This window comes from Vidua chalybeata, chromosome 7, assembly GCF_026979565.1.
Source record: "Vidua chalybeata isolate OUT-0048 chromosome 7, bVidCha1 merged haplotype, whole genome shotgun sequence".
Lineage (NCBI taxonomy): Eukaryota > Metazoa > Chordata > Aves > Passeriformes > Viduidae > Vidua > Vidua chalybeata.
In genome coordinates, this window is record NC_071536.1 from 39,018,413 (window position 1) to 39,035,310 (window position 16,898).

The 16,898-nt window shown below is 44.2% G+C and overlaps 1 protein-coding gene across 4 annotated transcripts in view; it reads left to right on the plus strand.

Moving 5' to 3' along the window:
- Positions 1-4,683: 4,683 nt before the first annotated feature.
- TANC1 (tetratricopeptide repeat, ankyrin repeat and coiled-coil containing 1) overlaps positions 4,684-16,898 on the plus strand; it is a 60,537-nt gene continuing 48,322 nt past the window's right edge. For all 4 annotated transcript variants that reach the window (XM_053947952.1, XM_053947953.1, XM_053947955.1 and 1 more), the window contains exon 1: positions 4,684-4,808. The gene's annotated coding sequence lies outside the window, so the exon portion shown is untranslated. The remainder of the gene's footprint in view (positions 4,809-16,898) is intronic.

Consider the following 16,898-nt stretch of genomic DNA (forward strand, 5'->3'; position numbering starts at 1 on the left):
AATCTGCTGGAAAAGTTTCAAAGTAAAAGAATAGATAAGTTTATAAAAACCTCATTTGGCATTTCATGGGGGACATGACTGCCTAGAAGCTGTGAAGATACAAAGGGCATAATTCCATGGTAACACAAAGTGGTATCAGACTTCCCACCCTTCCTCCAGTCTCTGGGTTCCCAGCTGGAGTCAGGTACAGGTGAGGCAGCACAAGAAACAGGAAAGAGTGCAGACTGTGTTGGTATTGGGTACATTCGGTTTGATTTTCTCAGTTTGTAGATGCTTACATAGTATGTTTCTGAATGTGGTCACTTAATAAATTCATTGCGCCATGAGCCAGGCAACATTAGAAAGTTGGATGTAGCATCCCACAGGCAACAGTTATGTATCAAGGGATTAAGTTTCTGAACCCAGCCCTATACACAGTGTAGTTCTTTTATATTTGGGCCTGACTTCTGGAGAGCAATTCAGAAGTTATAGTTATGTAAAGGAATTATTAAGGCTTTTCTTAAGTTATGATACAAATGTTTTATATAATATGTATCATTTTAGTTGCAAAATATGCAATTACCATATACTGAAATAAAACAGTCACTAAAATGAAGATTGATATTAAAATTTAAATTCAACCTTCTACTTTCATTGATTATAACTTTCTTAAATTCCTTCTAGTTTAAATTTTTCATATTCGATATGTTTTTTCAAAGTTAAAGAGAGAGCTGGAGCAAACTGAGCTATCTTTAAGCTACATAAGCCTGAAATATTTGTTTTTTATATTTTACAATCAAGAAATATTAAATAATGAAAAGTAATATTATTGATTAAAAAAATAGCTGAAATTGAAAACTTTTAATTTGGTTTGTTCTGTGGATCTGAGCCTTAAAAAGTAAAACAAGTCAAAAAGACAAATTTAGACTAATTTTGCTGAAGCTGTTCACAGGTGCCAGCCAAAGGTGACAGGTGTGTTGCTTATCTCTGGTGTGTGTGCATTTGAACTCTTCTCCAGTAAAGTCTGTTGAGGTTTCTGTAGACAGCACTTGTAAATATGTCACAAAGAGCCCTCCAATTATGTCAAAAGTTCTAGCTGCTGGTTCTAAATTTGGTTTTGATGCTTTGAATTGTAATGAATAAAACGGACAATAAGGGGAGGTGGCAGAATGTCCTAACACTTTGCAGACCTGGGCTGTAAGGAATTCAGAATCTGGCTGGCAGCAGTGGCAGACTGCATGCTTCTGCTGGTTGAAGTGCATATACTGTTCTGATGAGCTTACAGCTCACAAATAGCACTTTTTTTTACCTTGTCTTATGCTCTGCCAGCGACGAGGTTCACAAAGGAAACTGGGAGGGAGCATAGCTGGGACAGGTGACCGAAGCTGACCAAAGGGATATTCCATACCATCGAATTTCATTCCAAGTCTATGAACTGGGGGAGGTACCCAGAAGGGCCTATATAGATTTGGGAAGGGGGGGGTCTGGCATCATTCAGCCAATGGTGAGCAATTCCATTATGCATCACTTGTTTTTTCCTTTTTTATTATTTACCATTATTACTGTATTTTACTTTATTTTCAATTATTAAACTGTTACTATCTCAACAAACAAGTTTTACTTTGATTCTCCTCCACATTCCCCTGGGGTGGGGATGAAGAAAGGGCATTGAGGGAGCAGCTGCATGGTGTTTCATCTCCAGGTAGGTTTAAAATCATGACAATCTACTACCTTAAAATCAGTAAACTGAGGATTTTATACCAAATTATTATGTTGCATGAGAATGAATCTGCTGGGATAAAAGCATCTACATTGAATGGAACCTCTAAAATTAACAAATTACCTTCCTTGAAAGCACCCTCCAAAACCAAGAATTGGAATAGTGGGTTAAGATGAGAATCATGAACTAATATAAACAACACTGAAGCTGAGCTGAAAAAGGGAGAAAATGTGATTTCTAATTTCTCTAGCCCCTAGCATATATGTTAATACAATGAACACTGCTGCTGTTATATTTCATTGTGATCTGATTCCTGTTTTCCTAAAATAAAAAAGCTACTAGAAGCTTGCATGATAAGTGCGAGACTGAGGAGAGCCATAACCTTTTTAAGAAGAAGGAAGAGCTGAAGAATTTCAGTGGCTAGGAATGGATATATCATCTGAACAAATGAGTGGAAGGAGCAGAGGGCAGAACAGTTAAAGTAGAACAGCTGTGAGCTAAATACTTCCCAGAAGGAGGCTACTGACGAGAGCAAAAATCTTCCTGATATCAAAAGCATTGTTCTACTGAGACAAATGGGGAAACAATAGAATCCATTCTGAGCTTTCCTGTGAAGCAGCAGGACCTAAATCCAGTTGACTGTAAATACATTTCAAAACTTTTGGGTTCCTCTCTAGAGGAAGAGAGTGTGAGCACTGGACCTGCTGAGGAATAGATCCTGCAACAGTGGAGTCATTGCTCAGTTTCTTGTCTCAAATTTCAGAGACAAAGACAAAATCATAAAATGCTGCCCAAACTTTGATATTTCCTCTGAGAAGGAAAATTCCTTTATTTCCAGATACAGGTCTCATCACACTGGCAAAATGTAGGGAAGAGAATGTGATTAAGAGGATTCTCCACTGGAGAAAAGACACTGTGCTGCTGGCTGAGGTGCATACAGCATCCTCCCCTTGTTTTGGAACCAATCTTTGGCTACCAAATTGCTGAAGTGACAGTGAAAGAAGAGTAATGTCACTAATTGCTATTGCTCTTGTCACCCTGAGGGCTTTGTCTCCAGTTCCTCTGCTCTTCTGATACCAAACAAGGCAGTTATGGCCAATGTTCTGCAGAAAATGTGCTGCTTGTGTATCAGCCTGTCACTTCTTTCTGAACACACACATGGATTGTCTTTGTGTCCCTTACAGACACGTTGGAAGACATTTTGTGAAATGCTTGCATAGTATAGAAAATGTTCTGGAATACTCTGGCACTGTAATTTTGCAGTTAAATTCAGATTTATTTTATTATGATGAATTACATATGAAAATCAATCAGAGTTTGTACAGAAAACAGCAAATCCTTATTTATCCATTTATAAATGTATTTTGGATTATCCCTGCATTTTCCTTTTTTGGTGTGAGGAAGATTCTTTTTTGTATTTAGTTATGTGAAATTGTAGAGGTTGTGTGTAGCATAGCTAAGCACTTTGGCCTCTATGCAGGGAATAGCTGCAGTATTGGACACGGGGTGGAAGAAGCAAGCAGCTTCAGGCTGGGAGAGAAAAACATCTCAGCTGAGTGTTTCTGCTGACATTTTTGATTGATGTGCTCATAACAATGGCATGCAGATCACCACTGCTAAACCTATGTTATACTTAACACAGATAAAACCACTGGGCACTTCAGTGCTAACTCCACTGATGTAAGACAGTTATCTATCTACGTGTGACATTCCCAGCCAGAGATGCTGCTCTTTGGTGGCTACTTTGGTAAGGCTCATTGGGGTTATCATGGGTGCCCCACAGGAAAATTACCAGTACCTTGGGTTTTTTCCTCATAAGCTGCCATCTGAGCTGACTTTTTGAGGAGCTAAATATTTTAACACTTGCTGCCTGGCATCATCTTCAGCCTTCAGATCAGTTCTGTGGATTTCTTCTGCAGTCTCTCATTCTTCAGTATCTTGGAAAATATGGATGGATAGACTCAGAGGTAATACCACCTCTACACGTGCTTGCTGATCCCTCATTTGGACACGCTGGTAAAGAACACACAGGCTTCTTTTGGAGCAGCAGTACTCATGTCATGTGGTTTTGCCATGGCATCCCCAAACCCTTTTGAAGGTGCTGCTTTCCAGGATGCAGTTTATCTTTTTCTGTGTTGTGCGCAGGGAACTCCTTGTTCCTACACCTGGCGTTTCAAATGTGGCTATCTGAAATGCCTTGCGTGGTCCAGTTCAAAAAGTAACTTGGATCAGTCTGAGATCTTCACAGAATGGGTCAATTTGAAAGCGACCACAGTGGGTCATCTAGTCCAACCTCCCTGCTCAATCAGGGTCATCCCAGAGCACATGGCAAAGGATTGTGCCCAGACGGTCCTTGAATACAAGCACCTGTGGAGGAGACTCCACAACCTCTATGGGTAATCAGTTCCAGACCTGCCGTTATTATTTATAGTATTTATAGTATTTATATTCCATTCGTCTTTTGCCGTGTGCAGCTTTTATAAGCTCCGATGCGATTACGCTCATGTTCCTGATGGAAGGCTGCTCTGGTGGAAGTGGATGGCTTCCGATGCGGGGCTCGGGGCAGGAGCCCGCAGCCCCGAGCTGTGCCAGTGGGCTCTCAGGAGCAGAGCTCAGCCGGGCAGAGCGCAGAGGGCTGGGGCGCTCCGAGCAGCACACGGTCCGCGGGCCCGAGCACGGCTCTGCGGGGCCGTGCGGTCGGTGTTTGCGGAGCGGGACCGCGGCTCGCGGAAGGGCGGCCCGGCCGAGCGGGCACGGCGCTGCTGTGCCTCAGCCAGCGCTGCTGTGCCTCAGCCGGCGCTCCGCTCCGGCCCCGCTCCGCTCCGGCCCCCCTCCGGCCCGGCCGAGCGGGCCCGACGCTGCTGTGCCTCAGCCGGCGCCCCGCTCCGGCCCCGCTCCGGCCCGGCCGAGCGGGCACGGCGCTGCTGTGCCTCAGCCGGCGCTCCGGCCCGGCCCCGCTCCGCCCCAGCCCGGCCCGTGGGGCGGGCGCTGCCGCCGCCCCTCCCGTGAGCTCATCCCGCCGCCGCGCCTGCCCAGCCCGGAGGAGCCCGGAGCAGCCCGGGCTGGGCCGCGCGCGGAGCCCGAGGCGAGGGGCCGGGCCCGCCGCTGGGTGAGACCTCCCTGCCTCTTCCTCTCCTTCCCTTCGCCGCCCCGCGCCCGGCTGGGCCGGGGGCTGCGCGGGGTCGGCGGGCGCGGAGCCGCCGCTGAAACTTTCTGGCGAAGAAGCGTGTGCGGGCATGTCGGGCGGGCACGGGCCGGGGCCGGGGCCGGGGCCGGGGCCGGGGCCGGGGCCGGGGTGTGGAGGGGCGCCGCTCCGGGCCAGCGAGGTGGCCCACGGCTCGTGAGTGGCCCGGGATGGCCGGGGCCGGTCCGGTCCGGGGAAGGCGCTGCCCGGGCGGGGCCCGGCCGGGATTTCCGCCTCCCGGCCCGCACTGTCTCGTTTCGGCGACTGGGGCGGTTTTCATGCTTTTACCAGTAAAGATCTGGGGGGAAAGGGGGGGGGGAAGGGAAAAGCTGCTTTCTGGAAAACTTGGTTTCTTGGTGGTGTTTGGTTTCGGTATTAGAAGGCGAGGAAGAGCCGCTGAGAAGAGGCACACGGGCCGGGCAGAGCGGGTTCGGCCGTGCGGGGGCAGAGGCGGGGATGGGATGGGATGCGATGGGATGCGATGGGATGGGACGGGACGGGACACGCGCGTGTCTGTGGGCAGCGACCTTGTTTTGACGGCTGGAGTAGAAGGGCCTGCCCTAGAGGTCATCAGTGTTCCTGCTGAGATCTCAAGCATAAAATGATAAAACGATAACTTGATTAGTTTTTGATATGTGAGTTACTGATAATGTGTAGTAACAGTGTATTTTAAAGCAGACTTTCTTAAAGCTTTCTGATTTCTCAGTATTTGTTTGCCATAGCCTCATAAGGCATATTTATTAGATAGGGGACTGGGTCCTGAATTACTGTTTTCAAAAACAGAATGTGGCTGGAGACACCTTTGTGTGAGGTTGGACCCCGGGGGATGGAAGGAGGCTTAGATCCGCCTCGGTGGGATATGGGATGTGTGCCCTGGCCGTGGTCCCTGCTCTGCAGCCCCGCGGGGCCGGCTGGCAGTGGCGCTGCTCTGCTCACGGAGCGGTTTCTGACGAAGCCTGTGCTTTTGCACCTTTTGGGAAGCTAACAGCTGAGGATGTGGGAGGTTTACTTTGGGCTTCCGTGACTGCTGGGTGTAAAAACAGTTGGCAAGAGATTTGTTCATAGGTCTGGAGTATTTTAAATGTTTTACTCATCCAGCCTACTTCAGAGTTTTGCAGGATTATTCAGTATATGCAGAAGTCCTGTGTTACCTCATATTTTTGATAGTTGTTGCTTAAAAATAGCCTGATACTTAAAAATTGAAAAGACCAGGGAATTAGGGAAATAAGTGTGATGCCTTAGATCCTAGAAAATTTCCTCCCACTGTTGTTTAATATACAGTGGCCAAAAATGAACCTTTCCTATTTGTTCTGATCTGCTGTATAAGTGCTGTTTAAGTGAAAAATGTTAATATATTATTAAATAGTGCCAGTGAGCAAGGTAAACACAAGTACTACTGCTTTTTGCCACTGCTCGGGTAGTGTATTCAGTGCTTCATTTATGTGGATACTCTGAAGTTCTGGTTGCCTTGCTTTCTCAGCATAGCTAACCATTGGAATGTCCAAATGGTGATGAATTATATCTGCCAAAGAGCCAAAACATATTTGGTTCATAGCTAGAGTTGCTCAGCTTCCCATGAGTATGTAGGAAAAAAGACATTTTGTGTGTATGACCACAGTCCTGAAGTTGATACCATGGCAACTTTGTGATCTGAATTATATGTTGGAAGGCAGCTGAGCAGTTTTAGCAGAGGTGTTTGTTTTTCTTTAGCTGAACTTCTTTCTCTTATCAAGATTAAACCTTTCTTTGAAGGTGAAAGATTATTTAGCAAGCTTTCAAACTCCTGTGCATGTAAGAATATCAGCCTGATCTGTTAGTTATTTGTAATGACACCCGTAAATATCTGTAAATTGTAATTTATATCCATTATTTTAAAATTAATATTTATATGTAGGGATGCTGTTTTGACTAAAAAGTGTTATTTCAGGCTCTGTCAGGAGCTAGATCTTCATGTTTTCCAGAAAAATAGATAAAGGTCAGTTTTAGGTTTTGTGTGTGGGAAAGTCTAAGAAAACTGGGTTAGTTCAAGTCTTTTGGTTGCTTTCAGCTCCCAAGACTTGATGTGGAGGTTGGAGAGTTTTTTTATCACAAAGTTGTGGCAATGGAAAAAAAAAAATCTCAGCATATGGCCTAACAAATGTGTCCGGTCTTATTTCTTAACAATATGTTTGTGTAGAAGAAACACTGTTAGAAAACTGACCTCTGAGTATTGAAGGCATAGTGTAACACCAGACTGAAGAAACCCCAGAAGCAACCTCTGCAACGACATGATCCTCACTGCATTTGGTTTTGTGTTTAACTTTAGTTTGATAAGTGCATATTTTTTTTTTATTTTTAATAAGTTTGTTTTTGTGGAGCCTTAACCTCTCTGATCTTATCCTGAAGGGAAGTAAATAAAGGGATCAGTTGCTCATTAATGCAGAATATCTATTGTGTGGTCTAATGTTAATATGTCTGTTTGCTCTGCTGTCTCCTACTATCCTTTCCTTTTAAAACTCATTGTTTAGCACGACTGAATTATTTCTTCAGTATTCATTGTACTTGAGAAATTCTGTAGAGGTATTTCAGCATGCATAATTGAATAGATTATTTTTCTAAGTATAAAACTGTAGAGCTCAGGGGATGATCTCTATGCTGTGTTTGGGCTCTCCACAGATACTTTGGAGTCTCCTGTGGCGTCCATCTCCTGCTCACTGGGGTGTAGGAGAGTCTGAAGTGGAGCACAGGTTTTATTTCACTCAGTTTGTGCTTTAGTCAAACAGGGTGCTTTTCTGTCTCCTTTCATAGTTAAAATGTCCCCTTGCTCCCCCTCTCTGTCTTCCTGCTTCATAAACCTCCAGAGGTTTATCCAGCGTAGTGACTTCAGAATTTTGTGCTGTGTAGGTGATACATCACTGTGTAGGCTTTTTTCATCCATCATTGCCATTCCTGCTTCCTGAAGTATATGCATTGTAGTTCATGGAATTACTATAACTTCTAAAAGAGCTGTTTCTCTTGCGGTGTTTCTGGAATTTTGTTTTTGCTCCCCCCCCTCACCAAGAGGAGGCCTGCTAAACCACAGGCTTAATCTGTAAAGGTACTTTGTTACTAGAATATTCGACTTTGCAATATCTTAGCTTCAGTGCTTGGCCTCCTTATGTAAAGCATGGGGATACTCCTGTGCCTGAGGGATGTTCATTACGGTGTGGGAACACAGGGCCAAGCAGCTGTGCCTGTGAAAGTTACTTCTCCACTGAGTGATTGGGAGCATTGCTGGCACATGGGCTTTGTTTCCTGAGGTGGTATCACCAATTTAGTATTTCATATACTTTCTCCTCTCGGTCTGGAATACTAATTTCTAATGAGGGTGCCAGTTTGAAAGCAGGCTTTTGGAGTGACCAGCTGTGCAGATCAGCCAGCTTGGCAGATGTGAGGTGTCCCGTTGGTGTCTTGTCCCACGGGACAAGTCCTTGGGTGCTGGCAGAGAACAGTTTGTTCTCAGCCTCATGGGTGGTGTAACACCTCAGCCTGGGATTCTTGCTGGGCCACAGAAGTGATGTTCAGTGATGGCAGCGGCGAGTTCTGCCACAGCCCTTACTGAAATTGAAGTGTCTGTGGTCAAGTCAAGAGCTGCCTTTACAGTCTTGATGCTGAGGAAGTTGGTGGCAATGCTCACTGAATTATGCCTGTCTGACCTTTTTCTGTAAATACTCTGTGTCAACAGGTGCAGGGGTTGTGGTTTGCAGTGTTTGTGAGGTGACCAACTTGGTGAGGCACTCTTTGTGAAGCACTTCTCAGGCACTTTTGCAGTCTAAATGGCCAAAATAATTTTGGGAATGCAGCTGGTCTTGAAGTCATCTAGTTCTTCCTCATCTGCATTAGGGAATTCAGCTGTGTTTAGATGTGTATGAAATTGGAAAACTACATGCAGCTTTAAAGTTCTAGTGATCTTAAATATTGTAACTATATAATAAATAGCTACAATATGTAAAATATATACAAAGTTACAGATATGTATTTTGAATATCAGAGTGTTTTTTATCAGCTGCCTGTAATTCATGGTGATGCATGTTAAAACTTGAGAATTTACCATTAAATACAGATTTCCTCCAAGTTTTAGATTTCTGTAATGCAGGGTGGTCCTAAAAGAGAAACAAACTCTGCAGCCTACAGCAGAATTGTTTGCAGTCTCATTTCGCTCTGCAGCAGAATTTCCACCTGATTAGTGATGCAAGTGTTAATGGAATTTATCACCTTTTATTTTTAAGAAAAGATGCCTGGTGACCCAGCTCAGAATGACCCCATGTAGGGGGTGTGCCAGGTGACAGTGGCGCATAGCCCACCTGACACAGAGGTGCCACAGCTGTGGGGCCCAGGGGGGATCCTGAGTGCCTCAGGACAGGCCATAGGCACACAGGACACAGGGCAGTGTGGAGTGTAGCATCCCGAGGGTGGCTCAGGACAGGTACAGGACACAGGGCAGTGTGGAGTGTGGCATCCCAAGGGTGGCTCAGGACAGGTACAGGACACAGGGCAGTGTGGAGTGTGGCATCCCAAGGGTGGCTCAGGACAGGTACATAGGACACAGGGCAGTGTGGAGTGTGGCATCCCAAGGGTGGCTCAGGACAAGGACAAGGACACAGGGCAGTGTGGAGTGTGGCATCCCAAGGGTGGCTCAGGACAAGGACAAGGACACAGGGCAGTGTGGAGTGTGGCATCCCTAGGGTGGCTCAGGACAAGGACAAGGACACAGGGCAGTGTGGAGTGTGGCATCCCAAGGGTGGCTCAGGACAAGGACACAGGGCAGTGTGGAGTGTGGCATCCCAAGGGTGGCTCAGGACAGGTACACAGGACACAGGGCAGTGTGGAGTGTGGCATCCCAAGGGTGGCTCAGGACAAGGACACAGGGCAGTGTGGAGTGTGGCATCCCAAGGGTGGCTCAGGACAGGTACACAGGACACAGGGCAGTGTGGAGTGTGGCATCCCAAGGGTGGCTCAGGACAAGGACACAGGGCAGTGTGGAGTGTGGCATCCCAAGGGTGGCTCAGGACAAGGACACAGGGCAGTGTGGAGTGTGGCATCCCAAGGGTGGCTCAGGACAAGGACAAGGACACAGGGCAGTGTGGAGTGTGGCATCCCAAGGGTGGCTCAGGACAAGGACACAGGGCAGTGTGGAGTGTGGCATCCCAAGGGTGGCTCAGGACAAGGACAAGGACACAGGGCAGTGTGGAGTGTGGCATCCCAAGGGTGGCTCAGGACAAGGACACAGGGCAGTGTGGAGTGTGGCATCCCAAGGGTGGCTCAGGACAGGCACACAGGACACAGGGCAGTGTGGAGTGTGGCATCCCTAGGGTGGCTCAGGACAAGGACACAGGGCAGTGTGGAGTGTGGCATCCCTAGGGTGGCTCAGGACAAGGACACAGGGCAGTGTGGAGTGTGGCATCCCGAGGGTGGCTCAAGACAAGGACACAGGGCAGTGTGGAGTGTGGCATCCCTAGGGTGGCTCAGGACAGGTACATAGGACACAGGGCAGTGTGGAGTGTGGCCATGGGAGCGCGTGGCTGCAGGCAGCAGCCTGAGTGCTGAAGCTCCTTGTCCTTGAGTTGTTTCTTACTCTTCTGCCTGCCTGTGCCCCTGTGTAGCTCAGACAAATCTGTAATTAAGATATTCAAGAATTACAGTGTTTGCAGCAAAGCCTGAAGACTTTGTAAGGAGGGTTTTTGGCTTGATGAGGCTGTGGTGAGTGCTCTCATTCCGATGGCCAGGCACCCTGGGCTGCAGTGGGGCCTCTGCCTGCCCTGTGGATGTCACCAGCTGTCACATGCACCTACTGAACAGTGGGAGCTGGTGTCACCTGTGCCTTGGAGCTCTTAAAGTGCATTTTCAGAAGTTTGTAGGATGAGAGGGTGAGGGGCTGCTGCTTGTTTGCTGCATATTTCATATATTTGATAATTAACTGCTTAAAGACCAAAGGGTTCTGTAAAATGTTTGCTGCACTACGCTGCAGTTGTGTATATGGTGTAGGTTGTTTTTTTGTGTTGCTTCTGTTTGTTAGTGGGGTTTTTTTGGTTTATTGTTTGGGGGTTTTTGCTGTCTTTTTTATTTTTTTAAGGCTGGATTTTAGTCATGGCTAAATTTAGCTCCAGCAGGAGAGAAGCTGGAGCTTGTTAGCACACAGGAAATGCCTTGACAGGAGGTTTTTGATGTGTGTGTTTGTGTGTGCATGTGAACTCTGCAGCTCCACGATGGAGTCGGGCCTGCAGACCTTTGGGTAGGTCACAATGGTTTTACATCTTTAAATGTTGTCTTAGATTCTCGTGGAACTTCGCTATATTAAGTGTTAAATATGTCTTAACTTGTCAAAAACTGGTAGTTTTAAGTTAAATCCAAAGCGTTCACTCTTAAAACAGCAGAGGTGTTTAATTGCTGAAAAGGCAGTTCAGATTTTATCTGCTTCAGCTTTGTGTTATCTAGAAAAATACTAGAATTTGTGTAGTCTAAAGATTGTGCTTTTCTCTTTTCAGTCATTTACTATTAAACTAATCCACTTTGGTCTTAGCAGGTGTCCCTTCTTTAGGATCTATATTTTTGACCATCTTTAACAATTAAGTATTTGAACAGTATCCAAGTAAGAGTGACTAGAAGGACACTATGACCTTTGTTTTTTGAAATTTAAATGAGGTGGAAGTTGGTAGAGGCTTTAAGGTGTGGGTTGGGTTTGATTATTTTTCTGTGTTGTGTGGGGCTTTTTTTCTTTTTCTGTGTTGTGTGGGGTTTTTTTGTTCCTTGGGGTTTTTTTTGTTGTTGCTTTTGAACAAGAATGACAAAACACAAAATATTCTTAGTGTGAGTTTTAGGGAGACTAGTTTTGTGTTTTACACCAGAAATGCCTTTGAGTTCAGTTGATTATTTAGTTAATATGCTTCAAGGTCTGTTTTACACTGGGCTAAATACCATTGAGGTCGCAAAGGGATTTTTTTTGTTTGCAAGGACGGAGTTCCTGGATTTTTCTACAAAATTTTCCAGCAATTGGCAGTTTGAAGAGGACTATTGCTGCCACAAAGTGTAGGTATGGTAAGATAAATTTTGAGCACTTCCCAACTACTGATACAGAATGTTTATGTTCCTGCAAGAATTCCTTTGGAAAGTTAGGAGACATTGTGACAAGACATGAAGGGAAGACTTTGCTTTACTCTCAGGTGAACTATACTTGGCAAAGGTAGAATGGAGTATAGGAACATTGTGCCTTCTAGCATCATATACTAATCTGCTGTGTAGTTTCAGAATTCAGTGGTCTGGTATATTCAAAACTCTAGCAATACAGAGCTGGTGTGTATGTTTTTGTTTGTTTATTCTCTGTCTAAGCCATTCTTCGTGCCACTGTGGTATGTCACCAGATATTTTCTGTGAGTTTGCATTAAGCCACCCAGTGATTGATGGCAGCAGCTTATAAAGTGTTTTATACTCATTTTGAGGTACTGGGCATAGTTTGAAGGTCTGAGGGGAAAAAAGACCTAATTAATATTGGGTTTTTTCCCTGACCAGAAGTGTTGCACTTTGTCCTTTAAAGACAATAAGGAAAGGAGAACAAAAGTGATATTAAATTACTTTTTTCTGCGGGAGTTCAAAGCTTTTTAAAAGTCTTCACCAGAGGAGTGTGCTGAGTGGTTTGTCAGGGAGGACTTGTTTCTCTTTTTGCTCTTCCCATGCCCATGCAGAAGGTTCCCCCAAGGCTCTTGGACCCTGTGTGCAGTGTGTGCCACCAGAACTGCCTTGGGTCTCACTGGGGATCTGGGCTTCTCCAGAAAGCTCCTTTTGTGCATTCCAGGCATCTGCCTCACTAGCATCTGGGGAATCTCACACTGTCCTGCAACCTGGTAGAAACAAGTTTATTTTTTACCTGTTTTCATCATCTCTGCTAATAGAAAAAACAGTGAGAGCCTCCTTTCTTCAATTTTCAGCCTTCCCCAGGAGAAAAAACGAATTTTGTTTCTTTGCAGTATTTCTTCTGTTGGCAGGATTTTGACCTGAGTGAGTTCTTGTTGGTGCCGCATCGCCTCTCTTCGTATATCAGTGAACTTGACTCGTGATGTACTGTGGGCTTGTAGGCGTCTCAGGAGCAGCTTAAGGGGAGGCAAACTTGTCTTGGCAAACTTGTAAAGATTTACAGATTTAAGATTTTAACGAATAATTACTTTTTTTTTTTTTAAGTATAAAAGTTTGTGTTCCACTAGTAGTCAAATTCTGGTTGTGAGCATTTAAATTTATTTGGTTTGGACACTTGCCTGTGGAAGGAATGCTTTCTGGCATCTGAGTTAGAAACTACAGTGGTGCTTGGCTGTTTAATTACTGAAAACAACAGGACAACTGTAAAATTTTAATAAATACGGGCTTGCTGGATATTTAATATTTTTGGTAAGAGCATATAGGATCTTGTCTATGCCAGGGAGTTATTGCAGGATGGGGGAGGGTGTGAATGTGAAGCACTGTCCACCTTGTATAGGCAAGTCTTTAATTTTGCTTGAGTGAACTCTGGGATGTTCTGGGTATTCAGTGTTCTTGTCCTTAATTTGAGCTGTGCAGGGGCTGACAAGGAGTTAGTTATACTGCAAGCCTGTGTCTGGTCCATGTGAATAATCTCCCTAGTCTGGGGTCTGTGTGTAAAGAGAGCCCACACATGCCAGGCTAGGCTCGGGGGAGGCCTTGTGTGTGATCCCATTGGGGCAGGTGTTGCCTGTCAGGAATGTGCCAACAGCCAATATTAATGCTGTACCATGATCTCTCAATGCGACTACATTGTACACTGAAATAAGAAGTGATTCAAGGCAAAAGGAATTGGGAGAACATGGATGTTAGAGTGTTTCCTTGTGGTTTACACTATGGAAGAATGCCTGAGTCTGGTCCATAAAATAACACAAGCAGGTAATTAAAAATGGAAGGTTTATATTTCACAAGAGGCAGAAAAAGGCAGCATCCCAGATCTGAGGTGGAAAGCAGGGAGAGTAAATATTTTTGTTTTGCCTCACTCTGATGAGTGAGATTTCAGGAAATAACCAAGCTAATCTAAAGTTTGTTGTGATTCGGGGGAGTGGCATTCCTTCCTTCTGTACCTGCTGTGAGGTCCTTCTTTTTTCCGACGTCATCTCCTCTGTAAGCACAGAGAAGATGAGTTGCATGTGGCACCATGCAGCAGGAGCACAGGGCTGACCCCACTGGCCATCTTGTAAAGGCTCCTCCAGTATGACCTGGAGAAAACTGGGCTTGGCTCCTCCTAGGTGAAATGGAAATAAGATTGTTCCCCTTCCTGCAGGCTCTGTGAGCTGCCATACGTTCTGAGATGTTCTGAGGTTGAAGAGGCAGTATATGTAGATACCCAACATACTTTCTGGATTATGTGACTTCAGTGTCTGTTCTTTAGGCATCCTCAAAAATGTTAATGTTTAATTCCAAAGTTTGCTAATTTATTTTGTCAGCAAAGATATATACCCTTCTTCTTGTGTGTGTGTGTAGTTGTGCAATTGTGCTAATGTGTCCTGGATAGACCAGTATGTTTGAGCTTTGTGTTCCTTGTGTTGCTGCTCATTCCCACATTTTAGGGTCACTTAGCACTTGCTTTTCTTTTATTATTTTTGGGAGGAGGAGGGTTGCAGGAGGTACTGTCACATTATAGTAATTGTTATTAACTGTCTAATCCAAAACCAGCACAGGGATCAATTTAGACAGTTATGTTCTCTGAAGGAAGTAATTTTGTTTTGTATTTTTGATAGAGATTTCCAAGATTTTCTTGTGTGACTTGCCCTGACCAGGGGGCTGGACCAGATGACCTCCAGAGGTCCTTTCCAACCTTAAGCATTCTGTGACTCTGCCCTAGTCAAAGAAGTCCCAGTGAGTCCTAATGTTTCCTTTCTGTCATTTTGGATATTTCAAGCTGTTGTTGCACACATATCACTCTACCTCTAGTAACTAAAGTTAAGGATAGTTATCCTAAGGAAGAAAACATCAATATCAATTTGATGTCAGAGTAGTGTATTTTAAAAGCCACATTAAAACCTTTTAAAGTGTTTACTTAGTAATATCTATGTTTGTCTCTGCCTGTGAAGCAGGAAGTAAGTGTTGTTTGTGTGCACATTTTGGATAGAGCTCTGCATTTGATTTCTATAAAAAGTGAGCGGCTGTGATTCCCAGCCATTTCAAGATCAGGTATTTTGAGATTTGGGTTTATAGAAAACATGCTATCCCAGAGTTTCTAAGGGTACCTGACATGGGGGAGAAAAGATTGATACCAAATACAGATGCATCTTCTGGTCTATGCTTAAATAGAGGTCTGTAGTGTTAGAAGAAAACTTCTAGTGAAACAGGAGAAAAACTCCATGAAAAAGCAGATGATAAAATCCTCAAAATACCTGATAAGAAGCATGAAGAATATAGGAGATTTGGAACTAGATATGGTAAGGAACTAAAATAGAAAGAAGCTTTGAGTCTTACCAGTACCATCTTATGTTAACATTCAAGGAAATACAGCTGTCTGTATTAGTGCGATGTTTCTTTAAAAAAATAAAAATCTCAGGCATACTAGATTCACTGAATACCTGCAAAGTAGCTATGATGATGAAAACAGTCAACTCTTCTGTATTCTGGACATAATACTGACCTTGTTTGAGGTTTTGTTTGGATTAGTTAGTTTTAATTTTGCTTTGTAAGTCACAGCTGAAGAAAGGGAAGACTGTAGAAAAAGGTAGGTGGCTGTGGTCTTGGCATTTTCTCTGGAGGGTCTCAGCAGAATGGGAACAAAAAGTCTAGAACACCTCTGCTGTGGTCAGAAAAGCTGTGAACAGGTAAGATTTTCAGGTTGTGTTGACAGCTGCTGCTCTTTTTTCCCAGTGTAGCCAGACAGGTGATTCCACTCGTGATTCTCCATCTGCATGACTGCTGAATCCTTCAGGGTGCTTGCCCCTCTGGAGTGAATGGCTCTGGCTTGTGAGGGCGCTCCATCTGCTTCAGTGAAGATCGGATTCTTCAGTGCTTTGGTGTAGTAACAAGTAGTGGGGAGCAGTAATCGCTGAAATTATGATAAAGAGTAATTTTTGCAGTGTCTGGCACCTGCCCAAGATTTTTGGACAGCAGTCAAGTGAAGTGACCAGCTTTTTCCCTGTGTTGGCAGCCCTCAGGGACACTGGCCAAAATAATCAGCAGTTTGGTAAAAGAGTAACGTGGCAGAAAACTGAGTGATTGCAGGGCATAATAGTTACATCTCTGGCATCTGAGAAATGAAATCTAGATCCAGACTGGTGGGGAAAAAAGCTACTGCAAAAGTACATTCTAACAGCTAACATGATAATGAGGTTTTTCTCACACTTCCTCATCTTTCACCTCTTATTGTATTTTAATAGTGCTTCAGGGCATAATTCCACTTGAGAAGTGAACAACAAACTGGAAACCTTGCTGTTGTTTTGCAGTTTCCTTTTAAACTGCTGCATAGCTTTCACTGGGTCAGATGAGAGGGATAAAATATGGAGAATCTCACTGGTAAGTTTAATAATAATTAGATGATTGAGTGAAGAGCAAATGATGCAAATGTACTATGACTTGGCAGTTTTGTATCTGTATTGTATCTGTTTTGTACTTAGATTGATCTTTCTGTATGAGAAATGCCTACAAAGGGTAAAGGCCATAATTGCTTAGAGTATTGTATAAAAATATTTCAGTAATAACTATTTAACTTCAGTGGGTCTGGCTAAATATAGCATATTGGAAACATTATATATGCCACTTTTTACTTGGCTGTAGGGACAAAGGGTCAGGGACAGACCTCTCCAGTGTATGCTTTATCATTTTTGTACATGTATTTGAATCATCGTAACACAAATATATGTCACTGGAAATTGCATCTTAAAAGTAAAACCACTATTCTCTTCAAATGTCTGTTCATTCATTAATTAGTAGTCACATATTTGGGGATATACGCTCTGTTTATTACAAAATGCTAGATATTGATGGCCCAAAATGTAGCAATTTTAAAGGATTTTTTTCCTTACT